Source organism: Triturus cristatus, unplaced genomic scaffold (assembly GCF_964204655.1).
Source record: "Triturus cristatus unplaced genomic scaffold, aTriCri1.1 SCAFFOLD_828, whole genome shotgun sequence".
NCBI classification, from domain to species: Eukaryota; Metazoa; Chordata; class Amphibia; order Caudata; family Salamandridae; genus Triturus; species Triturus cristatus.
This window is the reverse complement of record NW_028188453.1, coordinates 54644-72457: the sequence shown is the minus strand read 5'-3', so window position 1 is coordinate 72457 and position 17814 is coordinate 54644. Positions and strand designations below refer to the sequence as shown.

At 41.6% G+C, this 17814-nt stretch overlaps 2 long non-coding RNA genes across 4 annotated transcripts; one reads left to right on the top strand and one right to left on the bottom strand.

Moving 5' to 3' along the window:
* Window positions 1-221: 221 nt before the first annotated feature.
* Window positions 222-14069, bottom strand: LOC146768989 (uncharacterized). Of its 3 annotated transcripts, XR_014976532.1 has the most exons (6): window positions 13926-14069; window positions 13730-13806; window positions 13567-13640; window positions 12934-13142; window positions 6464-6501; window positions 273-310 (listed from the first exon to the last, which is right to left on the bottom strand). It is a non-coding gene; the product is annotated as an uncharacterized LOC146768989 (long non-coding RNA). The 3 variants fall into 3 exon arrangements; XR_014976530.1 differs by lacking the exon at window positions 12934-13142 and having other exon boundaries at window positions 222-310; window positions 13926-14068; XR_014976531.1 differs by lacking the exons at window positions 273-310; window positions 6464-6501 and having other exon boundaries at window positions 12769-13142; window positions 13926-14068.
* A 2093-nt stretch (window positions 14070-16162) lies between these two features.
* LOC146768988 (uncharacterized) lies at window positions 16163-17377 on the top strand. Its single transcript, XR_014976533.1, has 4 exons — window positions 16163-16220; window positions 16340-16416; window positions 16506-16579; window positions 17004-17377. It is a non-coding gene; the product is annotated as an uncharacterized LOC146768988 (long non-coding RNA).
* The last annotated feature ends 437 nt before the right edge of the window (window positions 17378-17814 follow it).

The window sequence follows — 17814 nt, the reverse complement described above, 5'->3', positions numbered from 1 at the left end:
GAAGTTGAGATACCGACTAACAAAAGTAAAATCACCAAGAGCTGAACAGGTGAATGAAATAACGAGTCAAGAAAAATCAAAAGACGAAGAAACAGTTGTAACTGAGGAAAGCAAAAGAACGAGGAAGCTTAACCAGAAGTATAAGTCGCCAGAATGGACATATGTAGCCCTGCCTGAAATTAAAGAAGAGGCAGATAGCCAAGAAAATCCAGAGGTGACTATACCTGAAGTGGTTGAGGAAGACGAAGAATCGGAAATCCTGAGAGTTATCTTATCCGATATTGGAGAAGAGACGGATGTTCAGGAAATCCTATATATAGAAAAAGTAGATGTATATTTTTGAAACGATGGTGTAAAATGTGTTGTTGTTGTACAGGATTACTAATGCTTCTATGGAGTATATTAACATTGATGATTACATTTAAGGTTAGCTTTGACACAATAGGAGAACATAGTGAAAACAAGACTAATATAGAGCAGATTCAAAAGATAGCTCACACTAGAATAGATAAAATTTATATGCATAAAGACAGATCAATAACTGATTTTTCTAACAATGTATTTTCGAAATTACTGTATGAATATGTAAAGAAAATGGACATGAGGGACTGCTACGTCTGTATGCAGTTAACTGCATCTGTTTCGGAGGGAGTGACTTATCACCACCTTCCTGTAACTTATGCAATAACATTTAGTGTAATAGCTAGTTTATTTTATCGAACAGGGAAGTTAGAATATTATTTTTCAGATATAGATAACATATTTTCACAAGTACCGTCAATTAACAAACTAAATAGGGTAAGACCTGCAAAGGTATTAGGTGAATTTTTCTTAGAAACTAAAGAATTAACATTACAATATATATATAGAAATAATTTGACTTGCAGTTTAAAGAAAGGACTTTTTTAGATATGGTTGAAGAAAGAAGACTGAAAATGCAAAGGAAGGTCTCTGAAGGAAAGACAGAAAAGACAATTTGGGATGTAGATATGGAAAAACACTTGAAGGAAGAAGCTAGTCCAACTATGGCTTTAGATTGGCCTCAGAAAGGAAATTTGTGTATTAGGAGGAATAAGACTGCATATGACAATTACTTTGTAGGTAACAGTGAGTGCCATGATACATACCGAATCATGGGTGGATGGGGATTTAAAGGAGGAAATGATCCAGTTTTTCCAGGATTATATTTTATCGGTGGGAACAGGGCGTATTATCGTTTGCCAGACCATTGGTATGGCACATGTTATGTAGGCCTGGTTTTCCCAAAGATCTTTCACATGGAAAGAGAAGAAGATGGTGTACATACTTTAGGTAGTTATTTAGCACGTAGAAAGAGAGAATCTTGGTCAGAAATTGTAGGTGATATCTTTGGAGCATTGATACCAGCAGTGGGAATATCTCTGAATGCAAATAAAATTAGAAAACTGTCAACAGTAGTGGATCGCTTGTCAACAAGCACCGCTGGAGGATTTTTATTGGTAAATACTGAAATGGTTGCCATGCGTGCCATGGTAATGCAAAATCGACTTGCCCTTGATGTTTTATTGGCAAAAGAGGGTGGAGTCTGTGGAATGTTGAAAGTCCAACATTGTTGTGCTTACATACCAGGCGAAAGTAAAGATTTGAAACTTTATATTAAAAATAACACTGATTTGCATGACGAAATTGCACCACTGGAGGTTGAAGGTGTTTGGGAAAAGATTATTAAGAAAATATTTTCTATTAAAGATTTCTTAGTAAATTTAGGTAGTACCTTGATAGGTAAAATCTTATTTCCATTAACATGTGTGATTTTCTTAGTATTAATATTAAAATTAGGACTTTTTGTGTTTGTTTTGCTTAATTTGACCAATTTGGCCTATGACAAAATGGCCGACCCATGGACATGACGAAACAGCTACCATTCCACGAGGTTTCCAACTAAGTGCGCATGCTCCAGGCTCCTGAACAAGTGGCCTCAAGATGACCCACACAGCATGTACCACTGACAAGGTCGTGACTGGACTTCTGCCAAGAGCTTTAACAATGGACAATCTTAGCAAAACCGGATGGATCATGTCTGACAGTGTGACATCATAGACTTTAGGAAACCGAAACGGACGATCTTAACCAACCAATCAGAAGTGCCTAAAACTGACTTTGGCTACATTTTATCATTAATTTCATTATAAAAAGACGGTAGAATAGTGAGTTGTGTAGCTCTTTTTCCTGTTTCCTGACGTTATGCTGACGGAGAGGACGGTGACACTGCAGGACAGCTGTTTCCCTGAATCTTTGACAGACTAAATTGCTGCCCATTTTCCTGATGAAATGAGGACTCTTAGACTGATGGGTATTGATTGATGCGGACACGTTTATGGTCCAGACCAATCTTTGGGACTGTAGCGTGCTGCATGACGAATTGATTGACTTAAGAGGGCGACTAATAGCCAGATTAGGTAACTATGATGTTCTGTGGATTGATTAAAAATTCTTACTAAAAGTTTGCATTTATTAGATAAAAATATTATTGATTAACAAGCAAATGTGTTGGGTTATTTATTATCATCTGAATATAAATGAAAAGGATTAGAATCACTTTTCCAAATTCAACTAAATTGATCCATCGACTAAGTGGAAGGAATATCTTGAGATTCAGGATTAAAATGTGTTGGATTAAGGATATTTAGTGTATGTTTATGTAAATAGAATTTCATTAGATTATAAGATATTCTTTTAATGCCAGCGTTTGGAACATCTATCTCTCCTGTAAGAACAGAACAAATGAGAGTGTGTGAGTGTTGGTGTTATGGGCCCCACCAATGAATGTATTGAGTGAAAGCGTTAGTATGGTATCTGGTTTGTGACGAAGGGAGGATAGGAAATTCCACGCTGGAGCACTTTTACCCTGTCACCACCTCAATTACTCACCTGGCCAACTACTGTGGCCCCAGTAGAGTGTAGCCCACTGATGCCTTCACCCGTAACATTACCCTTTGAGGTTGCCCCCGCAGCTGAAATTGTAGCGCCAAGTTTACAGGGACATGGCAGACCCTACTACTCTCTATGAATAATACTGAGGTAACTAGGGTGAACATGGTATCATGGAATGTGGCAACTTTAGCCTCCAAAATGGTTAACCCACATTGGCTAAATGAGTGGCAATCCATGCAGATAGTATTATTCCAGGAAACTTGGGCAAAAGACCCTCCCTTTTTTATGGGGTTTTTCACCTTCCACTCTCCAGCCATTCCCTCAGACAAATGCTTTAGTGTTTGGAGATCGAGAAATTGTACAAAGAGAAAAAAGGGGGCAATGTGAATCTTATAAGGGCAGGGGATTTTAATATTCACCTTTGTAAGATTAATGGGACCAGGGCATGTGGAGATAGTAGGCCCACCTCCATCATGGAAACAGAGCGTAATTGTGCCAATTTATAAAAAAAGGGGATAGGGGATCTGCTAAGAATTACCGCCCTATACCTCTCCTAGATACCACTGCCAAACTAATGGGGAGGGCCCTCCTGGCCAGATTGGAGGATTGGGCAGAAACGCATAACATAATTATGAAGGTACAATATGGGTTCCGCAGAGGTATGGGGACAGTCGACCAGTGCCTAAACCTCTCCCTAACGATAGGGAAGTACACTAAGGCTAAAAACGGGAAGCTATACATGGCCTTCTTGGACTTAACATCAGCCTTTGGTTGTGTTTCACATTCTAGGCTGTGGTCCTTGATGAAGGGTATGGGCATTGACCCGGCGATTATTGGATTCAGCTGTATGCCAACACCACTGCTTGTGTAAGGTATGGCAGGAAGGGGGAGTGCACTCGTCATTTAAAATAGAAAAGGGAGTCAGACAGGGGTGTGTGCTCACCCCGTTTCTCTTTTAAATCAATACAAACAGAGTCAAGTCCTCCCTGTCTGCTCTCTCATTGGACATGCCCCAATTCGATCAAACTCCCCTCCTGATCTTGGCGTACACCAATGACACGTTACTGATGGCTACATCGGGGTTGGCCTTACAAAAATTAATCAAAACTTATGCCAGCGTCATGGCCTCCCTTGATCTAAAAGTCAATGAATCCAAATTATTTATATTTGTGGCCGGAGAGACTAGAGCTGAGAAACATCCCCACTTTCAGCTGGCAGGTAAGGAAATTGAGGTGGTTGACTCCTTTTCATATCTTGGAGTGCTCTTTGATAAGGATCACATGTGGTCTAAATTAGTGAAAACAAGAGGCCAGGGTATACAAAGGAGCCTTAAGGCTGTTAAGAGATTTGCAAAAAAATTGGGAGGATTCCCACTAGATGCAATTACAAATATTTATTTAGCAAAAACAAAGTCAGCCATAACATATGGAGCAGGTGTTTGGGGGATGGTTTCATGCTGCTTGGTTACAGCAAATGGAAGATTCCTTCTTTAAAAATCATGCGTCTTTACCCCAAACAGCCCCACATTACATTTTACATCTTGAATTGGGGCATCCCTATTTGAATGATACCATAAGATTGGCCCCAGTCCTCTTGTGGCTCTCAATATGGCAGAGAATTAGGGTGGACTTGACCCAAACTATCATTAGGGAATGCTGTCACCTAGATCACTACAAAAGGATCGGGTGGCTAAATTAAGTCGAAACTGAACTGAAAGCTCTAGGGCTGGGAAATGTTTTTCAGGACCCTGATTCCTGTAAAGAGGTCATGAAGAAATGGCTAACGGATTTATATTCCCAAAGATTAAAATATGCCCCAAGGGAGAAAAAAAAACGTATCCATCATTCCTCCATTGCATATGATCTGGTCCCACCAATATCAGGAGAAGGTTTTCATTATTTAGCTCGTATAAATAACACGCAGCACAGATTTATTTTCTTGCGCTTCCGACTGAATATGATTCAGTTACTCCTGGGATACCCACAAAATAAATACAGATTAGCAGATCTTGCTCCCTGCGCTTGTAATAACCATGCTGTGCAGTCAGACTTACATATTGTATTATTCTGAGGAAAGGAAAACATTTATACTCCCAATCTTGAGGCACTATCATGTTAGGCAATGTCGGGTCGCCATGTATTTTCTGAAGGCCTTATTGGACCCATTTGTATGTTTCTGTGTCGCTTCATTTTTATGGGCCTGTTTTAGGAAGAGGAAAAAGGCGGCTCACATCTTAGTTGTATGGTGCAATTTTAATCATTAACTGTTTTTTATAAATGATTTTAAAGGTCTTATTTGAATCACAGCAAATCTGTTTAATACCTATTTTTACTATGTATATATGTATATTTTTGGTATCTGAAATTTTGTATGTATTTATGAGCTTTTATGGTCTGTTTACAAAAGATCGAATAAATCTGTGTGATTGACTGATAAGCATGCAACAGTACACAACATAGCTAACAGGACAAACAAACTAAGTATATAAAAACAATATACATGTGCACACTGACAAATAAAATGCCCTTGGGAAAACAATGTATCCAACTCTTAACCGTGAGTTGTGTCACATGTCAAAAAGACAATAAAGTGACAATGAAGAACCCATGGACCGGCAGCTACTGGAAAAACAACCAAACCGAAAAAACCAAATGCTTCACAACTCCAGACATTATCTGCAAGAATGTATCGAGACATTTTCTCTCACAGAAATGAGAGACCGTCCAAGTGATGCCATCAAGAAAGGGGAAGAGTCATCACAGTCAAAGCCCACATCAGTAGATGTGCACATGGAGCTCCTCATCCTCATTGAGTCCCCAGGGTGACTTGCTGGGAAAAAGAATATTATAATGTAACTCCACCAATCAAAGCTTGCTGTCAGGACTGAGCAAGTTTATCTGCCTGCGATCCGTTTCCCTTTTCTTTCTAAGTTTGGGCGGAATGTATATTGCAGGAAATCACCCCTTAGCTGGTCAAAACTGGTGGCTAAGCGTTTCCAATGCCAGCATTAAATATTCATTTCCAGCCGTTGTGTCGTAATTCCAAGATGGCGGCCGCAAGTAGGGAAGGTTTTTATTCTAGTGTTTTTTGGCAGTCTTCAACAGCGTAACGGTTTCGCGCGCTCCCACCTGAGGTGGGGCGCACTTCAACCGTCGTCTTTGATGAGGAAGCAGCTTAATTGGGTCTTTGCTGGAGAAATCAGGTGTTACCTTTCCAAGAATTTAAGGTCTGGCTTTTCCAGTCACTTCATTTCCATTTTTTTTTTTTTATCGTTGAGACTGTAATTCTGGAAATATATTTTTGTGTTCTTTTCCTGGGTGACAATTTGCCTGAGAGTTTAGAGTCATTTTGCAGAGCTGGCGCATGAGCAGAGTGCCCTTAAGAGACTGTTTTCATTTTGACTTTGTACAGAGACAAGAAAATTATTACTAATAGCGCACAGCATGTTTACTCACCCACAGCTGCGTAATAATTCTAAAATCTTCAACTAACAGAGCTTGAATGCCAATTCTTCAAGTAGCTATAAATATATATATATATTTGTATTTACCATCTCTATCATCTGTCAGTTTGCAAAGACTGCAGCACCTGTGAGAGAAAAAGTATAAGAATATTAAGAGACTGTAATTGCCTGCGAAAATTTCTTATAAGAAAACTGAACTACAATACTGATTTTCAAACAAATAAGAGAGAGGCAAATTCCACTGAGTTTACAGGTAAAGAATTCAGTTGTAAAGTCAATTAGTTGTATGAGAGCCTAGTGTATGAGTTGGGGAACGAAGTAATATTTTGCTTTGTAGTTTCAGGTGCAGGAAGTCCAGAGCAGGGATATTCTGTAGAAGACGCACCACAGTGGCAGTCTCTCTTTCATCCCATTCCCCTTTCCCCCTCATTACTGTGGGCAGACTACGTCTAGTCCCCAGTGGTGTTTGGGATTGGAGAAAATACATCTGAGATTAGGTATTCGGCGGTTCTCCACCAGTGTAAGCTTATCTTGGTACGTGCTATTTTGACACTTCTTTTCTCTGTCTCCACCTCATATACTCCTGGTGATCTTGTCTATTCCAAAAAAATGACAAAATGTCAGGGTTTATCACCCTGTAATGCTTCAGTACTCTCTTCTTCAACAGACCAATGGTTGTACCCACATATCGGAAAACCACATGGACATAGTAAAACATATATGCAATAGTCACTGCTTAAGGTATAAACTTATTGATGGTATGTATTATGCCTGTTGGTAAACTTTATGTCCCATGGTTGCCACTCCCCTTTCGTGCTTTACATATTCCTTGCTTGTAAAAGTCACATTGCTCTTTCAGCCAACCCTCCTTTCAACCTTGTGTACCAGTGGAACTGTACACTTGGATGTCTCTAATGGATCTTGATTTACTGTATGTTATCAAAGGATGGATTGGCACTTTGCCCCTGGGTACCCCCATTTTCTTGCTGACAGGTACTGGTGGTAACTTACTCTGACTGTCCCAGGGCTCTGTGCTATGCTGAGAAAACACTTAGAATCCAGTGAAAAAACCTGCATACTCTAGGTAACACTATGGGTTACAGTACCCCTATGATTGGCATGAGCTCCACTATAAGACTCTAGTACATAATAGGACAGGGGGATTAAACTATCTTTTAAGTCCCGGGTATATATTAGAAGTCCCTAGTATATATTAGGCCATGGATGTTTAGAGGGCAGTAGCCTTTCTGCACTTGCATGTGTGCCCTGCTGAAGCCTGAGGTCAGTTTAAAAGCAGCCCTGTCTTGCATGACTGCTTTTAAAATGCAAAGTGTGCCCAAACATGACTTTGGTGTGTAGGGCAATTAATAAACTACAATATTATGGCAAATATTAGGAAACCCCATGGTCTCCCCTAGGTGTCCCAGGGGTAGGGGCCAGGCACTTATAAGGAGGACCCTTATAAAATAGGTTTCGATGGCCTGGGGTTTGTGATATTGCACATTTCACCTCCCACATTACAGTAAAGTGCTTTCCAAAATCGAGTCTGTGCTAGGAGCCCTGTTGAGTGAGAATCTGCAATATGTTTACATTTTCAGAACCCCTGAAGTCTATTCCATGTGTTCCAGAGGTGTGGGGGTCCTATAAATATAGGAATGGTCCTTATAAAAGATGTTTTCATTAGCCGTGGTATTGGATAATTTGCCCCAATGAAGATCTCCACCCACATAGGTTAGCATGGCAAGGAAGGATTAATTAATAACTAACAATAGGAATATCCCAAAAATATAATTCAAGGATTCAGTAGAATGATATTGATAAATCCAACAATATGATATTGTTGGATTTATCCTAAAATGTATAGAAAAGAAGTTAAGACTTTCTAGTTTAGCCTTCTAGTGTTCTGCCCTGCTTGGCCAGAGTTAAATGGATTAGCCAGGCTGCCTTGAATAGGTGATAAGTAGCCACTGGGGTGAAAGAGCCATTCTGGGAGGAGAGGGTTCTGCTGCATCGGAATGCCAGAGCCAGGGGGAGGGGTCATAAGTAATGATCTTCAAAAGAAGAAGGGAACAGGCAGAAGAAGCCAGGTGCTTCACCTCATTGGACAGGTGTGCCCTCCTGCTTGACCAAGAAAGCACTGAATAAGTATCTCAGAGGGGCAGATCTTCTCAGATCTGCTGCTTAAAACCAAGGAAAGAAGAATGGTCCATGCTGGATGTTTGATTTGCCCCAACTAGATACTGCACTCTGAGAGACTGCGCCTGCTGCACAATCTGGAACTACAGCCCTGTGGACCTACCTTGCTTTAAAAGGTCTAAGGAGTGGACTCCCTACAAGCTACAGGTTAACAGAGCTCACTTGGAACATCACCACCAAGACTCCCTAGCCTGGAGTACTACCAGTGAATTTCTAAGAGTTTTGTCCAAGTTTTGTCCAAGTGGACTGAAGTCCCAAACTTTCTAGTCTCATCTTGAAGCTTCCAGGCCCTTGGAGTATGTTCTGGCCCTTTAGGACCCGCTGAGGAACTTTAGGCAGAAGTTCCAGAAGTTTGAAGAACTTTAGAGCAACTGTGAAAAAATATTCTGTAAGTGGACTGACAGCTGGCAACCCTCAACCGCGACCCGGCAAGCCAACAAGGTTCCACTGCTGAAAAGCTATGGAGGTATGACTTCCAGAGTTTGATCTTGAGCTCATCTAAACCCAAGTTAGCGAAACCTCATTGAACCAGCCTGTTAAAGAGGTTTGAGGGGCCCCTTTAGAAAAAGCTCTGAATGTAGGAAAGGTGACCAGGACCCATTGCAAGAGTTAAGCTGCCCACCATTAACGGTGTGCCGGCCTGGATCTCTGGCTCGTCTGGCTGAAAAGCTCCAGAGTTCTGACTTCCATAGGTTTGACCGAGAGCTTGTTGTGAGGCAAGCTAGTGAACCCTCACCGAATCTAGACTGGCTGACAGCTTTGAGGGACAGATAGCAGAAAAACTCCTGAAACTTTTCTGTCAGAAGGTAAAAACTTTGACCGAGGCCTACTTCGAGGGGTAGCCATACAGGGCTCTATCACAGGCAGCCCAAAACTTTGAATTTCTTCCGGTCTAGTGCAACCACATGTCCCAATTGGCGCTATAGGTTTCTATGTGCCATATAGTGCTAAATCTTTAAAAAATCATATCTCCGGTCCCCTACATTGACTTTTTTTTGTTTTGGTGTCATTCTAAAGATAAATATATTTCCCAGTTTTTTAAATTGATATTGGATTTTTATTGTGATTTGTGTCTTAATTATTTACTGAATTAGAGTTAGGCATGGGAATAATTTTCGGAGAAAACTCTGAGCCCTATACTGTGTTAGTGACCTTATTGCCAGTGGTAGCTGTTCATTTACAACTACTAATAATCCACTTTCCAACAGCCTCCATCATGAGGTCTGGCTTAACCAGATGACCATATGCATGATGGTATCGGACTTACTATTGAAAGAGGTGATAGGACTGACTTTGGTAGGGCCCTCCTTGCTCTTTCCCTTCTCTGCGAACAGCTGTCGCTAGTCATACTGCTGGCTTTCTCACTGGCTGCTTTGGGAACCTTTCGGGGGTAACCTCTGGCTCTAAATCTGTTGTGTCATTCTTCTCGGTATGACAGTACCGTGCTGCTGTTCTGTTTGGCCCGAAGGTTCTTGGGGTGATGGCTATGTGTGTGAAGCATACTGTTACCTGCTGTGCTCTTGAGGAAAAGGCTGCTGTGTGCCATCACATCAACTATCTTACGTCAAGGAAATCCATCTCACTGTCATGTATCTTGTGTACAAATGACAGGTTGAGGTTATTGTGTGGAATTTGTGCCAAAAACTGGTGTAACTGATCTTTAGGACCATCCCAGATAATTAAAAGATAATCGATGTAACAAGTCCAACACGTTATATGCCTGGTCCATCTCTCATTTTTCTTACCCCACACATTTTGTTCCTCCCACCAACCCAAGAAAAATCCCTGCACAACTTGGAGCAAAGCAACTGTTCATCTCAGTCCCAAGCAGCTGGTGGTGCACACATCAGTAAACAGAAAAAAAATATTTTTTAAACAGAATCTTACCATTTCGAGTAACATCATAGAGTGATCATACATATACATGGCTTTGTCATGGAAAAAATGCCTAAACGCCTGGATCCCCAGATCATGGTCAATGCATCTATAAAGCTACACCACATCCATGGTTACTAATTTGAAGCCTAATTGCCAGGGTATCCCACCCTCCTTGGTGATGAAATTGGTGCTGTTCCTGCAGTGAGAGGGTAGATTGAGCACATAGGGCAACAGGAGAAATCCTGATAGATAGAAGGGTGATCAAAATGACAGTTATTTGCAGAGATAATTGGTCTCCCTGGTGGCTATTCTCAGTTGCGACTAGGTAGAGGTAGTTATACCTGCTTTTCCATAGGGAAACACACATTTCCCATAAAAAGGCCCAACAAGGGATCAACCTGCTTGTCAGTAGGGCCGATCCCATAACAGTTTCACTTTTTATGAAAAATGTTTTTCAATTTGTTCTTTTTTTACCTTCCCTGGGGGCACAATGACCCCCCATGGGAAGGTAAAAACATTCCCAAAACACAATCAGGTCCCAACAGGGGTCTGCCCTTTTGTCAAGAAGGATGCCCCTCTGACAATTTCATAACCCTTTTAAAAAGAAATCATTTTTAAACACTCTTGGGGTGGGACTACAGCCCCAGGGGAAAAACACATATTTAAAAAAAGAACGTGCCCCCCCGGTGTGAGGGGAGGTAGGAATGTACACGACACAGACTGACCCCCCAACCACTGGATCCTGGTGGCCTGTGGGGTTTCCTGACTCTGGAAAACGGCACAATCATGATCCACAGTCAGGAAACAGTTTCAGAGAGGCCTCGTTGGAAAAGGGAGACCTCCAGACCTACCTCTGCACCCGACGCCTCTGGCCCTCTGGCCTGAGTCAAAGTGGTCCACCAGCCCCACGGAGGTTCCCCAGCAGTCCTGAGTTCGAGTTCACTCCGGAGTGTCCGCTGCTGGACCCCACGACAAACTCAATACCAAGGGTCCCCCAACAGCTACCTGCTCTTGTAAGACTTTTCTGACGTCCAAAGACACCCCTGCACTCACAGCGCCCAGGCCTTGTGGAGCTCAATAGACAGTGCCCCTTAGTTCCTCAGCACCCCAGCTTACCTCCAGAGGCACTGGTTTCCTTCATCCAGCTCCTGGTCCGAGCCTACAGCCTTTGTTCAAAATCTTAATGGCCCTCTTTACCTGTCCGCCTCTGTGCCGCTGAGGGTGTGTGTTTAGTGCTGCCTCGTCCCCAACTAGTGCTGGTCAAATCCCACAGAGATTGACCCCCAACTCTGATTTTACTTACCCTCAACTGGCACCTCTTTGAGGGGCCCCAGTCTCTTTTGATTAACATTGGGCTCCAGTGACTGAATTTGACCTCTGCGCCCGGCTGTTCCAGTGCTGCTGGTGGTGCTGTCTCTACACTTACCTGTCCCTTGCCCAGTGTTAATCCTACGACCCGAAGACTGGAATTGTAAGTTGTGTACTTACCTGTGAAATTGCTTGATTGCTTTACTTGGTGAGAGGATGTAGCCTTACGTCTAGAGGGGTCGACCTCGAAGCTGGGGAACCGGGTTCGAGTCTCAGCAACGACGCTTAACATCCTGTGATTGTGGACAAATCACTTAATCTCCCGGTGCTTAACAAAAATGAATATGTCCTTCTGTAACGAAACTGGTGCTCATGTAAAGTACTCTGATACCTGATGTCTCGGGTGTAGTTTGCGCTATATAAAACAAAAACAAAAAAAGAAAAATCTTCCATAGGTTGACATTGAACTGTTTGAAAAATGCACTGTGTCAACTTTTTATACTGAAAAGCTGTGATATTGCATTTTTGTTTTGTTTTATATAGCGCAAACTACACCCGAGAAATCAGGTATCAGAGTGCTTAACATGAGCACCAGTTTCATTACAGAAGGACATATTCATTTTTGGTAATCCTGTGAAGCATTTGTTGTACACACTCACGCAACACATGATGATTACACACACTCACTCACTAATCCCTTCGCCGCGGGGGTAATTCCCCCGCGGCGCAGGGGGCGGGGGCGGCGGCGGCGCTGTGCTTGTGATGAGCCCAGCTAGTCATGAGGCACAGTGGAGCAGTGCTCATGACGAGCTGAGCTCGTCACGATTCCGCCCACTAATTGATTCTCCCGCACAGGCAGGGAATCAATCGCACGTGGGCGGAGCGCGACCGTTATAACGAGCCCAAAAAGTTAGGGGGTGTACCCATCAATAACCCTCCTATACCTGGGTAAAGCAAACACAATGTAAACAAATCAGTATGGAGGAACAAATAGACCAAAGTTATTTAGACAAGGATACTTTTAATTATCCTTTCGTGTGTATTAAATTCACATCTCATTCTTCATTTCTTTTGCTGAGCATGTATAACAAACATATATTTACACAACACAACCTATATACATAAAACGTAAATACGCTACTATCCAGAAATAAATATTCAATTAAGGGATCCACCTTTCAATAGTGTGGACTTCCACGAGAGCATATACATTGCATCGGAAAAACATTATCTCCAAAAAGTTTTAAAGGCAATGTAAAAGTCATAAGTCCCAACACAATCCAAATTTTTTACAAGCCCTCTTTGACACCAAAATGTCGACGCGGTCGCGTTTCAGCCAATTAATCCCTTTTGGCCTCTTCAGGACAAGGAAAGCAGCAACAATCTACATAAAAAAGGAAGCACATTGGGATAACATATACATTCTGTGAACCCTTCTAAGCTCGCCTTATACTATACAGGTCCATCACCTTTAACGTGAAGCGTAGACATGAAAGTCCCACCACAAATGAGAAAAGGAAATGAAGTGAGAAAAGGAAAAATAGGCCGATTCCTGGTGGCACGAATAGTCTATAGTACTACCTTACTTACAAAGAATTATTAGGTGAAACGATGAACTAGAGGGCGACAGTGAACCTCGTTCTACCAATAAAGGAAGGTGAATCTTGACAGAAGGATATTATAAATCTCCATCCCCAACAGAACTACATGTCTTTATAGCAAAACCAAATGGTCTAAGAAGAAATTATAATTGGACAAAAGTATCTAAACACGCCTTTTTGCGGGAAATACCGGTGGCCCGGACTAACCTCGAGTCGACATAACCGCTCATCGAAACAATTATACTGGCAGGAGCGTGAGTCCAGCCCGTCCGGTTACGTTTCTATGGGGGGCAATGAGAAATTGTTGAGGCAATATTCTAATAACTACCGTAGTTCTGTCTCTAAACAGAATAAATATCAATATAAATACCTGGGTCTAGTGGCAATGATACCTCCTTGTCTGTATGCACAATTCTTCAACGGGGGGCAGTCCGGTTTGGTAGCGAACTAAATAAAACAATACACGAGATTAACTGAACGAATACCCATCACGAACAGCCGTTCACTTAAATGCGTTTCTACACAAACCGGTGGAGGGGACAAGCCTCAGAAACATGTGTGCTTACCTAAGTATTCTGCCAATTTCAAAGACTAATTCTCTCTCTTTACATCCTCTCACGTATCCCGCAGTTCGAGTGGAGTTGTTTGGGGCGGAGAATCAGAGCCTTATGACCTCGTTTGAAACAGAGACAAAGGACTGCAATATTTCCACGAAACGTCAGGCAACGAATCGGCCATATTGGAAAAGAGCTATGCTTAAATAAAATCATAAACTAAACGATCCTCCTAGACTCCGGGAGAGTGGCCGCTATGTGTGTGGTGTAATCGGGGCTTATCAGACTGTGCTATAAACCCAAGTATTGGCTACCCGCTTCTCTTATATAAACGGCACGGAACCCACTATTTATCTATATTCTAAAAGCTTTACAAAGCTCGGGATCGTGTGCCAGTCCTTCCGAAAAATATGGAGGGGAAATAACCTCTCAGGGTTAAGTAAGAAAAAATAAATGAGAAAAAACAAATTATGAGCAAAAGTGCGGAAAATTTAGAGTAAAACACCCGAAGTCTTTTCCATGTGCAAACACAAAAACAAAGTAGCAAGGAGACCTGTAAATATCAAGGCTCACATTCTAAAAATACATGTTATTAAACATATATGCATATAAGCACTGACATACAAACATCGTAACTGTACATGCGGAGAAGATCAAAAATAAAGATGGGTTACTAGAGGTTAGTTTATTCACAAAACCTACGGATAGAAACACCCTCCTAGCATACAGTTCAGGGCATCCACGACACCTTAAAGACAATTTGCCCTATGGGCAATTCCTTAGAATACGTCGGAATTGTTCAAATAAAAATGACTACTTTGCTAATGCAGCCACTTTACAGACAAAGCTTTGTAACAGAGGATACCCAAAAAAACTGGTCAGGAATGCACTCAAACGAGCTTGGTTTACCCCGCGGGAAACCTTGTTAACACCCAGGAATAGAGAAAAGAAGGATCAACTCACGTGTGTGTTGACTTATAATGCCAAGGCCAACAAAGTAAGGCAGATTATCCAAAGAAATTGGCGACTGATTGACCAATTAGGGTTGGCTAAACCGCTCTTTTCCTTCCAAAAAGGAAAAAACCTGAGAGAATACCTGGTTAAGGCCTCTAGACCATCAGCACCGAAAAGTGATGTAAGAACTATGATGGGACTACCACCAGTACAGGGCCACTTTAGATGTCAGAATTGTGTAGTATGTCTCCAAACAAGTGACTCTAAATTTACTACAATTGGGGTTCAAAAACATATACAATTGAGCTTTTCGAATTGTAATTCGAAAAATGTAATCTATTCAATTGAATGTCCGTGTAAAAAAAAATACATCGGTCAAACTACCCAAGCTGTGAAACTCCGGATTCAGCAACACAAATCACGAATTCGGTGTAGAACCTTAGGTGCTCCGTTGGTTCAACATTTTGTTGAAAACGGACATAATGAGGATGAATTGAGGTGGACTGTTCTGCTGGTCATGCGACCTATGAACAAAACCACCTTGCAAAGTACCCTGAATCGTCAGAATGCGAGACTTATTGAAAAATATCGGACAGCTATAGATGGCCTAAATGATAGAGATGAAATCTGGGCACTGATACAATAATAGCTTTATTCATCACTCTAGGTCTAGGATGCAGGATTGACGAACGTATTCTATCAGGTCAGATGAGTACTCCGCATGTACAGTTACGATGTTTGTATGTCAATGCTTATATGCATATATGTTTAATAACATGTATTTTTAGAATGTGAGCCTTGATATTTACAGGTCTCCTTGCTACTTTGTTTTTGTGTTTGCACATGGAAAAGACTTCGGGTGTTTTACTCTAAATTTTCCGCACTTTTGCTCATAATTCGTTTTTTCTCATTTATTTTTTCTTACTAAACCCTGAGAGGTTATTTCCCCTCCATATTTTTCGGAAGGACTGGCACACGATCCCGAGCTTTGTAAAGCTTTTAGAATATAGATAAATCGTGGGTTCCGTGCCGTTTATATAAGAGAAGCGGCTAGCCAATACTTGGGTTTATAGCACAGTCTGATAAGCCCCGATTACACCACACACATAGCGGCCACTCTCCCGGAAGTCTAGGAGGATCGTTTAGTTTATGATTTTATTTAAGCATAGCTCTTTTCCAATATGGCCGATTCGTTGCCTGACGTTTCGTGGAAATATTGCAGTCCTTTGTCTCTGTTTCAAACGAGGTCATAAGGCTCTGATTCTCCGCCCCAAACAACTCCACTCGAACTGCGGGATACGTGAGAGGATGTAAAGAGAGAGAATTAGTCTTTGAAATTGGCAGAATACTTAGGTAAGCACACATGTTTCTGAGGCTTGTCCCCTCCACCGGTTTGTGTAGAAACGCATTTAAGTGAACGGCTGTTCGTGATGGGTATTCGTTCAGTTAATCTCGTGTATTGTTTTATTTAGTTCGCTACCAAACCGGACTGCCCCCCGTTGAAGAATTCTGCATACAGACAAGGGGGTATCATTGCCACTAGACCCAGGTATTTATATTGATATTTATTCTGTTTAGAGACAGAACTACGGTAGTTATTAGAATATTGCCTCAACAATTTCTCATTGCCCCCCATAGAAACGTAACCGGACGGGCTGGACTCACGCTCCTGCCAGTATAATTGTTTCGATGAGCGGTTATGTCGACTCGAGGTTAGTCCGGGCCACAGGTATTTCCCGCAAAAAGGCGTGTTTAGATACTTTTGTCCAGTTATAATTTCTTCTTAGACCATTTGGTTTTGCTATAAAGACATGTAGTTCTGTTGGGGATGGAGATTTATAATCACCTTCTGTCAAGATTCACCTTCCTTTATTGGTAGAACGAGGTTCACTGTCGCCCTCTAGTTCATCGTTTCACCTAATAATTCTTTGTAAGTAAGATAGTACTATAGACTATTCGTGTCACCAGGAATCGGCCTATTTTTCCTTTTCTCACTTCATTTCCTTTTCTCATTTGTGGTGGGACTTTCATGTCTACGCTTCACGTTAAAGGTGATGGACCTGTATAGTATAAGGCGAGCTTAGAAGGGTTCACAGAATGTATATGTTATCCCAATGTGCTTCCTTTTTTATGTAGATTGTTGCTGCTTTCCTTGTCCTGAAGAGGCCAAAAGGGATTAATTGGCTGAAACGCGACCGCGTCGACATTTTGGTGTCAAAGAGGGCTTGTAAAAAATTTGGATTGTGTTGGGACTTATGACTTTTACATTGCCTTTAAAACTTTTTGGAGATAATGTTTTTCCGATGCAATGTATATGCTCTCGTGGAAGTCCACACTATTGAAAGGTGGATCCCTTAATTGAATATTTATTTCTGGATAGTAGCGTATTTACGTTTTATGTATATAGGTTGTGTTGTGTAAATATATGTTTGTTATACATGCTCAGCAAAAGAAATGAAGAATGAGATGTGAATTTAATACACACGAAAGGATAATTAAAAGTATCCTTGTCTAAATAACTTTGGTCTATTTGTTCCTCCATACTGATTTGTTTACATTGCGTTATAACGAGCCCAGCTCGTCATGAGCACAGCTCCACTGTGCCTCATGACGAGCTGGGCTCGTCATAAGCACACAAGGGGCTAAATCCAAGACCAATTGTTTATAAAAATATTACTTTTTGAATGTTTATTACTTAGAACCAACGATACTTAGTCTTCCGTACAAGTGCAAGTCGCGGTTGGAATTGTAGAGATTAGGGACCCTTCCTAGTGGACCCTGAAGAAACCCCATGGAAGACAGAAGGTTGGAGAGCCCCCCCACCCCTGGATACTGTGGTACCCAAGTTACCTATCCCAGGGAAGCCGGTTGCATTGGTGTGAAGTAATGTCGGAAAACGCCATAAAACCCAATGGAGGACTTCAGAAAAAGTGCAGCTGCTGGAAGA